This window comes from Salvelinus namaycush, chromosome 20, assembly GCF_016432855.1.
Source record: "Salvelinus namaycush isolate Seneca chromosome 20, SaNama_1.0, whole genome shotgun sequence".
NCBI classification, from domain to species: domain Eukaryota; kingdom Metazoa; phylum Chordata; class Actinopteri; order Salmoniformes; family Salmonidae; genus Salvelinus; species Salvelinus namaycush.
Genome location: NC_052326.1, coordinates 54,274,534 through 54,289,154, shown reverse-complemented (window position 1 = coordinate 54,289,154; position 14,621 = coordinate 54,274,534). Strand labels below are relative to the sequence as shown.

The window sequence follows — 14,621 nt, the reverse complement described above, 5'->3', positions numbered from 1 at the left end:
CTAGATTTTATGTATTTTGGTGACTGTTAGTTCTCAAAGATACTATAATTAAAAAAAATATATATATTAGGTCAATTATCTTTTCTACATAGTTTATATCTGGTTTTAGTTGTAATTCTTTTTTTTGTATTTCTACACTTGGGCGATCCGAGAAAACGCTTTAGGCGGCCAGCCCAAGGATTACAACGACAGAAAAATCCCTGTTAAAAGGAGACAGCACTTCGTCTCTAGTCGCAATAAACTAGGCTACTGCAAGAACATCAGCCAACCATTCACACAACACACTTTCTTCATATATAGATTTATCTTTACTACGTCACATTATTTCCCCATGACAACCACGATAATCTGACACCGTTTTTTTGCTTGACCACATTACCATAACAATAAAGGCATGCTCCGACGGCCGGTGTCAGTGTAACGGATATGAAACATACCCTAGCCTACAATGAATAGGGTTCCAAGCTACGACCTCAGTCTATCCCAAACACCATGGAATTATAACGGAGCGTCAAAAAAAAATCCTGTTTAAAAAGAGGAGATTCACACCACTGTGGCTCAAACTAGGGATGAAGAAACTATCAACTAGCATTGAAAAGACACGACTGAAGAAAAGTAGCTACATAACAGTCTACTCTTTACCTGCTCATTCTGTCATCTTCCTTGTGATGAGAGAAGTACAGTAGTATCCAGCCTTTGTGTTTTCCTTCTCTTCCTGTTGTCTCAGTCAGAGCTTGCTAGCCATGTTGTGCTGTGCTAGTCCTATACGAGAGACTGACTGGCTGGCACTCAGCTCAACAGACCGACCGATGACTAGGGCTCAAAGAGGGAGGGATTAAAGCCTTAAGTGTTTGGCATAAACTTCCTTCCTGTTCATTTTTTTTTTTTTGCCACTATTTTTCCAGGGAATTATTGAAGTGCAGTCATACTTCACCCTCTGGTTCAAGCCCCACGCAAAATCAGTTCAAAAGTCCAAACACTGCTTTGTAGCGACAGTCCCCTCTCAAATTAAGGCCATGCTTCAGGACCCAACAGAACAGACGGGTGACAGCTGAGAGAGGAGCGGGAGAGAGGAGTGATACAGAGAGAAAGAGGAGGAGGAGCGAGAGAGAGAGAGAAAGAGGAGGAGGAGCGAGAGAGAGAGAGAAAGAGGAGGAGCGAGAGAGAGAGAGAAGAGGAGGAGCGAGAGAGAGAGAGAAGAAGAGGAGCGAGAGAGAAGCGAGAGAGAGAGAGAGGAGCGAGAGAGAGAGAGAGAGAGAGAGGAGCGAGAGAGAGAGAGAGAGGAGGAGCGAGAGAGAGAGAGAGAGAGGAGGAGCGAGAGAGAGAGAGAGAGAGGAGGAGCGAGAGAGAGAGAGAGAGGAGGAGCGAGAGAGAGAGAGAGAGAGGAGGAGCGAGAGAGAGAGAGAGAGAGAGGAGGAGCGAGAGAGAGAGAGAGGAGGAGCGAGAGAGAGAGAGGAAGAGGTGACCCTAATAAGCCTCTTTAGCGTGGTGACAGAACAGGTCCAGGACAGGATGCCTTCTTTTCACTCTGTCAATTAGGTTCATATAGTGGAGTAACTACAATGTTGAACCTGGACCTAACCAACTGGCAAGTGTCTTCACTGACATTTTCAACCTCTCCCTGACCGAGTCTAATACCTACATGTTACAAACAGACCACCATAGTCCCTGTGCCCAAGAACACCAAGGTAACCTGCCTAAATGACTACCGACCCGTAGCACTCACGTCAACAGCCATGAAGGAAGTGCTTTGAAAGGCTGGTTATGGCTCACATCAACACCATAATCCCAGAAACCTTAGACCCACTCCGATTTGCATACTGCCCAAATAGATCCAGATGATGCAATCTCTATTGCGCTCTACACTGCCCTTTCCCACCTGGACAAAAGGAACACCTACGTGAGACGGCTATTCATTGACAACAGCTCAGCGTTCAACACAATAGTGCTCTCAAAGCTCATCACTAAGCTAAGGATCCTGGGACTAAACACCTCCCTCTGCAACTGGATCCTGGGCTTCCTGACGGGCCGCCCCCAGGTGGTAAGAGTAGGTAACAACACATCCGCCACACTGATCCTCAACACGAGGGCCCTTCAGGTCGGGCTGGGCGATATGGCCAAAACATATCACGGGATTGAATTTTTATTTATTTAAAAAAATATATAAAAAATATTTAAAAAACAGTGACGGTATTTTCTGTTTTTAAATTATAACATTTCTAAATTTGCTTTATAAGTAGTGCATGACCTTAGGGTGGCCACATACATTAAGTAATTTCAAAATGGGTCTGATAGTGGGCACTGCGAATAGTGTTGTTTGACATGAAAACGAATGAAAATGCCAGGGAGGAGTTATTGCAACAAAAAAAATTGGAACCAAACACTTAGGGTAGGAACCAAAGTGTTGATAATTGTTTCCTAGACGACACTATAATATTTGGCTACATTGTCTGTTTTCTCTTTGCTACTTCATGTAGCTAACATATTAATGCTTCTGGTATTCCTCTTTGATTTATAAGGTACTGTTGGACAAACAACATGCTGATTTACAGTGAGGGAAAAAAGTATTTGATCCCCTGCTGATTTTGTACGTTTGCCCACTGACAAAGAAATGATCAGTCTATAATTTTAATGGTAGGTTTATTTGAACAATAAGAGACAGAATAACAACAAAAAAATCCAGAAAATCACATGTCAAAAATGTTATAAATTGATTTGCATTTTAAATGAGGGAAATAAGAATTTGATCCCCCCTCAATGAGAAAGATTTCTGGCTCCCAGGTGTCTTTTATACAGGTAATGAGCTGAGATAAGGAGCACACTCTTAAAGGGAGTGCTCCTAATCTCATCTTGTTACCTATATAAAAGACCTGTCCACAGAAGCAATCAATCAATCAGATTCCAAACTCTCCACCATGGCTAAGACCAAAGAGCTCTCCAAGGATGTCAGGGACAAGATTGTAGACCTACACAAGGCTGGAATGGGCTACAAGACCATCGCCAAGCAGCTTGGTGAGAAGGTGACAACAGTTGGTGCGATTATTCGCAAATGGAAGAAACACAAAAAAACTGTCAATCTCCCTCAGCCTGGGGCTCCATGCAAGATCTCACCTCGTGGAGTTGCAATGATCATGAGAACGGTGAGGAATCAGCCCAGAACTACACGGGAGGATCTTGTCAATGATCTCAAGGCAGCTGGGACCATAGTCACCAAGAAAACAATTGGTAACACACTACGCCGTGAAGGACTGAAATTCTGCAGCGCCCGCGAGGTCCCCCTGCTCAAGAAAGCACATATACATTCCTGTCTGAAGTATGCCAATGAACATCTGAATGATTCAGAGGACAACTGGGTGAAAGTGTTGTGGTCAGATGAGACCAAAATGGAGCTCTTTGGCATCAACTCAACTCACCGTGTTTGGAGGAGGAGGAATGCTGCCTATGACCCCAAGAACACCATCCCCACCGTCAAACATGGAGGTGGAAACATTATGCTTTGGGGGTGTTTTTCTGCTAAGGGGACAGGACAACTTCACCGCATCAAAGGGACGATGGACGGGGCCATGTACCGTCAAAACTTGGGTGAGAACCTCCTTCCCTCAGCCAGGGCATTGAAAATGGGTCGTGGATGGGTATTCCAGCATGACAATGACCCAAAACACACAGCCAAGGCAACAAAGGAGTGGCTCGAGAAGAAGCACATTAAGGTCCTGGAGTGGCCTAGCCAGTCTCCAGACCTTCATCCCATAGAAAATTTGTGGAGGGAGCTGAAGGTTCGAGTTGCCAAACGTCAGCCTTGAAACCTTAATGACTTGGATAAGATCTGCAAAGAGGAGTGGGACAAAATCCCTCCTGAGATGTGTGCCAACTACAAGAAATGTCTGACCTCTGTGATTGCCAACAAGGGTTTTGCCACCAAGTACTAAGTCATGTTTTGCAGAGGGGTCAAATACTTATTTTCCTCATTAAAATGCAAATCAATTTATAAAATTTTTGACAAATGTTTTTCTGGATTTTTTTGTTGTTATTCTGTCTCTCACTGTTCAAATAAACCTACCATTAAAATTATAAACTGATCATTTCGTTGTCAGTGGGCAAACGTACAAAATCAGCAGGGGATCAAATATGTTTTCCCCTCACTGTAGGTCTATACCGTCACTGGTATTATCAGGCTGTATAACTAATTATGTTTGCTCTGACTCAGTACATTAGCTAGCTACCTAGCTATTAGCATTAGCGGCTAACAAGATTTAGGTCCCAATTTGCTAAAAAAAAGACAAACTAGCTGTTTGCAGATGTAAGCAACACAACTAATAGTGTCATTATAGAACACTACTGGATTTATATGCAGAATTAAAGTGAAAACAGCATTGTTGCCATCAACTAGAGGTCGCCCGATTAATTAGGGCCGATTTCAAGTTTTCATAACAATCGGAAATCTGTATTTTTGGACACCGATTTGGCCTAATTTTGTTTTTATACCTTTATTTATCCTTTATTTAACTAGGCAAGTCAGTTAAGAACACATTATTTTCAATGACGGCCTAGGAACGGTGGGTTAACTGCCTTGTTCAGGGGAAGAATGACAGATTTTTACCTTGTCAGCTTGGGAATTCAATCTTGCAACCTTACAGTTAACTAGTCCAACGCTCTAACCACCTGATTACATTGCACTCCACGAGGAGACTGCCTGTTACGCAAATGCAGTAAGAAGCCGAGGTAAGTTGCTAGCTAGCATTAAACTTATCTTATTAAAAACAATCAATCATAATTACTAGTTAAGTACATATGGTTGATGATATTACTAGTTTATCTAGCGTGTCCTGCGTTGCATATAATCGATGCGGTGCGTATTCGCAAAAAAGGACTGTCTTGCTCCAATGTGTACCTAACCATAAACATCAATGCCTTTCTTAAAATCAATACACAATTATATATTTTTAAACCTGCATATTTAGTTAATATTGCCTGCTAACCTGGCTCGTTGCGAACTCTGTGGAGACTATTTCTTCCTAACAAAGACAGCCAACTTCGCCAAACGAGGGATTATTTAACAAAAGCGCATTTGCGAAAAAAGCACAATCGTTGCACGACTGTACCTAACCATAAACATCAATAACTTTCTTAAAATCAATACACAGAAGTATATATTTTTTAAACGTGCATATTTTGCTAAAAGAAATCCAGGTTAGCAGGCAATATTAACCAGGTGAAATTGTGTCACTTCTCTTGCGGTCATTGCACGCAGAGTCAGTGTATATGCAACAGTTTAGGCCGCCTGATTTGCCAGAATTCTACGTAATTATGACATAACATTGAAGGTTGTGCAATGTAACAGGAATATTTAGACTTATGGATGCCACCCGTTAGATAAAATACGGAACGGTTCCGTCTTGTTTTCGAGATGATAGTTTCCGGATTCGACCATATTAATGACCTAAGGCTCGTATTTCTGTGTGTTATTATGTTATAACCAAGTCTATGATTTGATAGAGCAGTCTGACTGAGCGATGGTAGGCACCAGCAGGCTCGTAAGCATTCATTTAAACAGCACTTTAGTGCGTTTTGCCAGCAGCTCGTCGCTGTGCTTCAAGCATTGAGCTGTTTATGACTTCAAGCCTATCAACTCCCGAGATTAGGCTGGTGTAACCGATGTGAAATGGCTAGCTAGTTAGCGGGGTGCGCGCGAATAGCGTTTCAAACGTCACTCGCTCTGAGACTTGGAGTGGTTGTTCCCCTTGCTCTGCAAGGGCCGCGGCTTTTGTGGAGCGATGGGTAACGCTGCTTCGAGGGTGGCTGTTGTCGATGTGTTCCTGGTTCGAGCCCAGGTAGGGGCGAGGAGAGGGACGGAAGCTATACTGTTACACTGACAATACTAAAGTGCCTATAAGAACATCCAATAGTCAAAGGTATATGAAATACAAATCGTATAGAGAGAAATTGTCCTATAATTCCTATAATAACTACAACCTAAAACTTCTTCCCTGGGAATATTGAAGACTCATGTTAAAAGGAACCACCAGCTTTCATATGTTCTCATGTTCTGAGCAAGGAACTGAAACGTTAGCTTTCTTACATGGCACATATTGCACTTTTACTTTCTTCTCCAACACTTAGTTTTTGCATTATTTAAACCAAATTGAACATGTTTCATTATTTATTTGAGGCTAAATTGATTTTATTGATGTATTATATTAAGTTGAAATAAGTGTTCATTCAGTATAGTTGTAAATTGCATTATTACAAACAAATATTTTTTTTATTTTTTTTTATTTTTTTTTTATTTTTTTAAAATCGGCAGATTAATCGGTATCGGCTTTTTTGGTCCTCCAATAATCGGTATTGAAAAATCATAATCGGTCGACCTCTGCCATCAACATTGTTGCATGTGCTGGATTGACCATGCAGACTGAAAGCGGCATGGAGGGAGAGCGAGAGATGACTCATGTAGCAAAGTAAACTATAAAAATGAACGTTACACACGACGCATCACATTTTTTTAAATCAAACACTGTTATAGAATTTAAGTAAAAACCCAAACTGGTCCATGCATCAATACCGGTATCGGTATATATGTACTGGTACCCCCTGTATATAGCCTCTCTATTGTTATTTGACTGCTGCTGTTAAACTATTTGTTACTTTAATTTTTTTTAAATTACTTAACACTTTTCTTAAAGCATTGTTGGGTAAGGGCTTGTAAGCAAGCATTTCACTGTAAGGTCTACACCTGTTGTATTCGGCGCATGTGACTAATAGGATTTGATGTTGTTGATCCATCCTCAGTTTTATCCTATCACAGCCATTAAACGCCGTAACTGTTTTAAAGTCACCATTGGCCTCATGGGGAAATTCCTGAGCTGTTTCCTTCCTCTCTGGCAACTGAGTTAGGAAGGACGCCTGTATCTTTGTAGTGACTTGGTGTATTGACACATCATCCAAAGTGTAATTAATATCTTCACCATGCTCAAAGGGATATTCAAAGTTATTCTGTTGTTTTTTTTTACACATCTGCCAATAGGTGCATTTCTTTGCAAGACATTGGAAAACCTCCCTGGTCTTTGTGGTTGAATCTGTGTTTGAAATTCACTGCCGACTTAGGTCAATTAAAAGGTCAATTGTATGTGTGGGATACAGAGATAAGTTAGTCATTCAAAAATCATCTTAAAACACTTATTGCACACAGAGTGAGTCCATGCAACTTATTATGTGACTTGTTAAGAAATGTTTACTCCTGAACTTATTTAGGCATCGCCATAACAAAAGGGGTTGAATACTTATTGACTAAAGACATTTCAGCTTTTAATTCTGTATTCATTGGTAAAAATTTAAAAATACATAGTTCCATTTCAACATTATGGGCTATTGTGTGCAGTAGTCCAGTGACAATTATTTATTTTTTTATCAATTTGAAATTCAACCAACAAAATGTGTAAAAAGTCAAGGGGTGTGAAGGTACTGTATGTAAAAGAGAAATGGGAAAGGAACGTAGTCATTTCTGTGTAGTTGTGGGAAACCTTTGTTTTATTTAAGTAGGCAAGTCAGCTAAGAACAAATTCTTATTTACAATGACGGCCTACCCCAGCCAAACCTGAACGATGCTGGGTCAATTGCGCTATGGGACTCCCAATCACAACCAGATGTGATGCAGCCTGGATTCGAAACCAGGGACTGTAGTGACACCTCTTGCACTGAGATGCAGTGCCTTAGACCGCTGCACCACTCAGGAGCCCTTATGCCAATCACTATAGAAATGAACAAGATCATTGACTTGGAGGGAATTTAGATTGAAAAAGATGATGCACTTCTTTATCACTCCTCTGCAGAAAGACATCAGAGTAGTGGAATGGGGTGTTGGACATCCTGTGGGTACAATGAGGCAAACCATTACCACATATTTTGTGAACGCCCTAAGCTTGTTTCATACTGGCAGGACGTGCAAAGATGCATGGAAGACATATTTAAGGCTGATGTCCCATGCAGAGGTGAGGTTCTGTATTCAGGGGCCTACTGGTTAGAGCGCTGGGCCATTAACTGAAAGGTTACTGGATCGAATCAACCGAGCTGACGAGGTAAAAAGAAGCTGCCATTCTGCCCCTGAACAAGGCAGATAATCCACTGTTCCCCGGTAGCCTGTCATTGTAAATAAGAATTTGTTCTTAACTGACTTGCCTAGTTAAATAAAAGGTTACATTTAAAAATAGATATATATTCAGGGAACACGCTTGATTGGGAATACTCCTACTAGCAAGTAAGAAAGCCCTAATAACGGTTAGAATCAAAGGCGTCCGTTGGTAGATGACTGGATAACATGTGATCTATGCGATGGAGAGGCTGACCTTTTCTCTGAGACTACAGGAAAAAATGGATTCATAGTGACTGTCAAAATGGATTGAGTATAAACATATATATATAACATCGTTAAGGTCTGATTTTGTTCAATGGTCAAAGTGGAAACATCTGGTACTGTAATACAATCCATCTGTTCACCTGTTAATAGTTACTGTATAATTTTTTTTTTAAACAGGAGAGAAAAATATTGGAAAATTGAGAACAAAGACCTTTGATCTATGACACTGCATTCCTGAGACTCGCTGAATGTCTGAATTTTTTTGTTTTACGCTTTTTAACTTTTGTGCTCGCTCTGTCTTTATACTTTTCATTGTAGTAGACATCTTGCATATTCACACTTAAAATGGAGGCAACTATATGTACATTCTATATTTGGACTTGGTGATGTGGAGTGGCCCTGAGGGGCCTGTGTTGCATGAGTAGACTTTCTCATGGACAACTGAACTATGGCTTGGTGTGAGACAAGTCTCAATGAAATGTAACTTGTGTCTGAATCTTATTTCCCCCCCCCCCCCCCAAATAAAAACTGAATTTCAACCTTCTCCTCTCCCGAGTCGGTACGGGAGTTGCAGCGATGAGACAAGACTGTAACTACTACCAATTGGATACCACGAAAATGGGGAGAAAAAGGGGTAAAAAAAAATAAATAAATAAACCTTTAAGAAAAAACATTAAAAAAATATATATATATATATATATATTTAGACTAGAGGTTTTGAATGAACTTGTGCAATAGCTGGGTGGAGGGAGGCCTATTGAATGGGCATGTAGGTTAACTGCTGGGGACGCTTGTTAAAAAAGCTTTATATATTTTAAAAAAATGCTTAATCAACATCTTCTCACACTCACAGACATGTCATAACTTACAACATGCAAGTCTGCAAATGTATATTGCTTTTGCTGACCCAATGTTTATTATGCAATTGTTGTCTTTCTACCAGCATAACATGTAGTTTCATCAGTGGCGTGTGATTTCTCTCTTTATGGGATTATGCTTTTGAAGAAAGAGAGCTGTGCAGAGTGACAGAAACCAAACAGTTAAAACAGCACAATACTGAGGCCTTTTTCCCTTCCCAAGACACCAACCATAATGGGTTAGGCCCCTAGCCTTCAGCGATATCCTTCAACAACAGCTATGTCTAATAACATGGCTACGCAATGCCACTCAAACCCCCCCCCCCATCTCAGCACCACTGTCAACTTCAGTACTCCAGTGAGGTCAGCCAGCACAGGAGCCAGAGAGACGGGCTAGGTGGGTGACCTCTAGAGGGGAACGTATATAGGGACGCTGCATGTGAAAAGAATAACATTTGTCACAGAGACACATTCAACAGGTGACACATGCTAATTGATGGGGCACAGCACGGCAGTGGGGCAGGCAGCAACTCTAGGATGTCCCGGCGGGACAGGCCACAGAATGACACACTGATGGTATTAGTAAAGATACACTGTGGACATGACAGGACCAACTAGCTTTTCAAAAGCCACAGCTCGATTTGCTCCTAATATGTGATCACATAAATCATTCAACTGATATCCCCCTACCACATTCATAGATGCTAACTGCTTTAGCACCTACTGATGATGGTGTCTTATGACCGGGGGGAGCCCCGGCACTTACTCTAAACATTAACATGCATCGCTTGTTGTACGTTTTTGGAAACATAAGGAATGTATATTTTTTTTAAACAAAAAGGTTAAATTACTACACACCTTTAGTGTTCCCACATAGCCATATCTCCATGTTACTACGAAAGACAGACAGAAGACATATGCAGCCAACTGTGCTAATTATAAAACAATCAAATGTATTTATAAAGCCCTTTTTACATCATCCGATGTCACAAAGTACTTATACAGAAACCCAGCATAAACCCCCCAAAAAGCAAGCAATGCAGGTGTAGAAGCACGGTGGCTAGGAAAAACTCCCTAGAAAGGCAGGAACCTAGGAAGAAACCTAGAGAGGAACCAGGCTCTGAGGGGAGGCCAGTCCTCTTCTGGCTGTGCCGGGATGAGATTATAACAGTACATGGCCCAGATGTTCAAATGTTCATAGATGACCAGCAGGGTCAAATAATAATCACAGTGGTTGTAGAGTGTGCAGCAGGTCAGCACCTCATGAGTAAATGTCAGTTGGCTTTTCATAGCTATCTAGCGTGCTCCGAACACCTGTGTGCAAGCGCAACTGGAGAGTTAGTGTAGTTTGTCAACTGGAGGCACATACAGCTTGTGGATATGTGCAAAACTGCTCTAAACGTTAAAAACACAGCGTCGGAATTGTAGTTGACATGGAGCCAAATGTGGGCGAATGTAACCGCTGAAAACACTACACATACGGAGTAGGGTTTTCGATAACTAATATCCCTTTACCACATCCTCAGAGGCACTAAATACATGGGCAGAAAATGGGAAGGATAAGCACATTAATGAATATATGATAGGCCTATATGTAGTAAATATCTGTACACACTGAGCGTTATTTTGACAATACAATCCTTCATATTTAAATATATGAGGCAGATTAAGTCACACTTGCTCCTCCAGTGTTACATTATGACCATAGGTTGTCACAGCTGAATACCGACGTGACATGTTTTCATTGCACGATGGAGGCTTTGAGTGTGAGCAGTTATTTACTGCCCTAACACTCAAATTGTTGATGTTTTTCAAAAGGTTCTATCGCAGATGGATAGCTACAGCAAACATTATAACATTCATGTTTATATCAGTCATTGCAGTATCAACAACCAACCCTGGCAAAGATACAGATTGTAACGTTAACTGATTACATTGTGCGAGGAGTATGACGTTAGCTTGCCAGTTAGCCCACCAAAATATGTACGTTAGCTAAAGTCCTTATTGGATAAAGTATACCTCAGCTAGATAAACATATTTGGCTATATTAGGTAGCTAAAACACGTTTTTGGCAATGCTCGCTAACTAGTTTCACAACTACGCTAACATTACAAATTATACCAATGTTAGCTAACGTTGTTTACTTACCGGGTTTGTGAATCCTCAGTTTGACAGATGAAAGCAAACCCCAAATCGGAGGGCAAACAGGACAGACCCCTGCCTACCGTAGCCGAACCGAAATAACCTTAGCTAGCTAACGCGTTAGCAGATAACTTGTAGCCTGTGTGACTGCATTTTAGCTAGCTAACGTTGACTTAAATCGGTGTAGTTAATGTTCGCTACAAGTCAACATGGCTAACTAGCTAGGACGTGCTTGCAACCTGAGAAAGGGTATTCAGGTGGTAGGTACTCTGTATCCTTAGCTAACGTTAGCTAAATGTCTGACTAAAACACACGATAACCAGCTAGCTAGTTAGCAGCGACTCGGTTTAGCACAATAGCTAATTCTGGTCCCTCAGTTCAGGCAAGAATATATGTGTGTGTCACTCTCCCGTCTAATAACCGCATGCTTCGCATCCAAAACAGTTCGGTACGGCATATATTATGACGACATTTTGTGACGGTTTTGGTCTTCGGTAACGGTTTTTGTCGGATGTTCGTGCACACGACATTTTTTTTCTTCTTCTGCAGGCAAGCCGAAGTTCGATAGCCTTAGTCAACGCCCCTTTGTCGGTGATTGGTTAAATTGTAGGGCTGACGCTAGCAAAGACATTTTATAACTACTCCAAGATCGTTCATATGTGTCGTTTATAGCGGTAGCTGATGAAGCATAGTGGGCGGAACAAGTAAGTAAGTAAGCCAAGCACGAGATCCTATTGGCGCGTTGTGTCATATATTTGCATATTTCCGTTAGGGAACGACTCCTCTGTATAGTGAGCGTGTGCTCTATTTGATCTTGCACTCCTTCTAAACACCGCAATTTTTTTAACTTTGGAAAAACGTAAATTCTATACAACTTAATGCATTGTGTTCGTAACAGATTCTAGTTTTGGGAACAGCAAAATGTTGTGAGATCTGGGCCCAGATTCACAAAACCTTATTAAGAAGAAATGTCTTCTTAACTGGTATTTTTTCCTTAACTATAGACTTACGAATGAAATTAAGCAAAATTGCTATTCCTCAAAAAGGTTATTGGAAAATGTATTGCGCTATTTCTCATGTTTCTCCTTAAGCAAAAAGTTAAGAAGAAATTATATTCTTGAAAATAAAGTTATTGTAAATCTTCTAAATCTTTTATCCAAGATAAACTCTGGGCAGTGAGAGAATAAGCTCATGAAAGCAATAGAACATGTTTAATTCACTCACAAACTTCATCTGAAAGTTTCGGTATTGATGACTTTAAACCCAAGAACATGTTTTAGAACAGTCATCTCAGAAGGAAATATGCTGACATAATTGTCATTGCTAGCTAGATAGCTAGCCAAATTGGTTGCCTAGCAACAAACATCTTAAGAAGATTCATAAGAAGATATTTGTGAAGTTTTCAAGAAAATCATAAAATCTTAAAGATATTGTTGAGGAATTGCACTTTACTATCTTACGAACTTCTCGTTTTTTCTTTCTTAAAAAGCTTCTTAAGTTTTTGTGTGAATCTGGGCCCAGATGTTTAAATCGATGAGAAAATGTGCAGAATGTCGGCCCAGTTTCACCTAGTTCCATCCTCTCCCACTACCCGTGACTGGACTCCATTCAGCCCTAAACTCAGTATGTGGAGGAAGTAGATACGGAGTTCGAATTAAGTAGCGCATCGAGTAAATTTGGTGAAGACAAATGTTCTGAATGGACAACAGTAATATCGAAAACTGGGACAAAAACGAAATTGTCTAAAATTGGAGTGGAGGATACGTGTGTAAAAGATAATTCATCGTTTCTTGTTGGGATGTGTTTGTTGAGTAAGGATGAGTATGTGGGAAAACCGTTCGAGGTGTCGAAAATGGTGACGTCTGGGCTTGGAAAAGTAGAGTCTGTCAGAGTGACCAGGAGTGGTCTTATTTTGATTAATTGTATTTCTGAAGAACAGAGGAAGATTGCAGTTGGCCTCAAAAGAATCCGGACAACAGAAGTTTTGTGTTTTGAACTTCAGAGTAGAGCACCCGTCAAAGGAGTCATCTCAGAGATGCTCAGGTTGAATCCCTGATGAGAATTCCTCGTGTGGTTGGTGAACCGGCCTCTGACCAGCTGGGTGAATGGAGGAAATTAAGAAGGTCCGTTGGTCTTGGTTATGTAAGATACGCCGTAAAAGCTTCGTCCCCAAACCACTGCTGTGTAAGAATTGTAAAGGATTTGGCCATGTTTCAAGTGTGTGCAGATTTTTTATTTAAATTGAAGCTTTATTTAAGTAGGCAAGTCAGTTAAAACTTCTTATGGCTGCAATCCCGTTAACGGGTTGATATGACAACAGCCAGTGAAAGTGCAGGGCGCCAAATTCAAACAACAGAAATCTCATAATTAAAATTCCTCAAGCATACAAGTATTTCACACCATTTTAAAGATACACTTCTTGTTAATCCCACCACAGTGACCGATTTCAAAAAGGCTTTACAGCGAAAGCACCACAAACGATTATGTTAGGTCACCGCAAAATCGCAGAAAAACACAGCCATTTTTCCAGCCAAAGACAGGAGTCACAAAAAGCCGAAATAGAGATAAAATGAATCACTAACCTTTGATGATCTTCATCAGATGACACTCATAGGACTTCATGTTACACAATACATATATGTTTTGTTCGATTAAGTTCATATTTATATCCAAAAACCTCAGTTTACATTGGCGCCATGTTCAGAAATGCCCCCAAAATATCCAGAGAAATTGCAGAGAGCCACGGCAAATAACATAAATACTCATCATAAACTTTGATGAAAGATACATTTTTTACATAGAATTAAAGATACACTTGTTCTTAATGCAACCGCTGTGTCAGATTTCAAAAAGCTTTACAGCAAAAGCACAATATTCAATAATCTGAGAACAGCGTTCAGCCACAAAGGGAAGCCATATACAGTTACCCGCCAAATTGTGCAGTCAACAAAACTCATAAATAGCATTATAAATCTTCCCTTACCTTTACTGATCTTCGTCGGACTGCACTCCCAGGACTCCCACTTCCACAAGAAATGTTCATTTTGTTCGGTAATGTCCATCATTTATGTCCAAATAGCTATTTTTGTTAGCGTGTTTGGTAAACAAATCCGAAGTCAGGAAGCGCGTTCACTAAAAGCAGACTAAATATCAAAAAGTTCCGTAACAGTCAGTAGAAACATGTCAAACGATGTATTGAATCAATCTTTAGAATGTTTTTAACATAAATCTTCAATAACGTTCCAACCAGAGAATTCCATTGACTTCAGATG

The 14,621-nt window shown here is 40.6% G+C and overlaps 1 protein-coding gene across 1 annotated transcript in view; it reads right to left on the bottom strand.

Moving 5' to 3' along the window:
* The window catches only part of LOC120065506 (inositol hexakisphosphate kinase 1-like), a 59,771-nt gene extending 47,864 nt beyond the window's left edge, over positions 1 to 11,907 (bottom strand). The window contains exon 1 of the mRNA XM_039016563.1: positions 11,356 to 11,907. The gene's annotated coding sequence lies outside the window, so the exon portion shown is untranslated. The remainder of the gene's footprint in view (positions 1 to 11,355) is intronic.
* Positions 11,908 to 14,621: the final 2,714 nt, after the last annotated feature.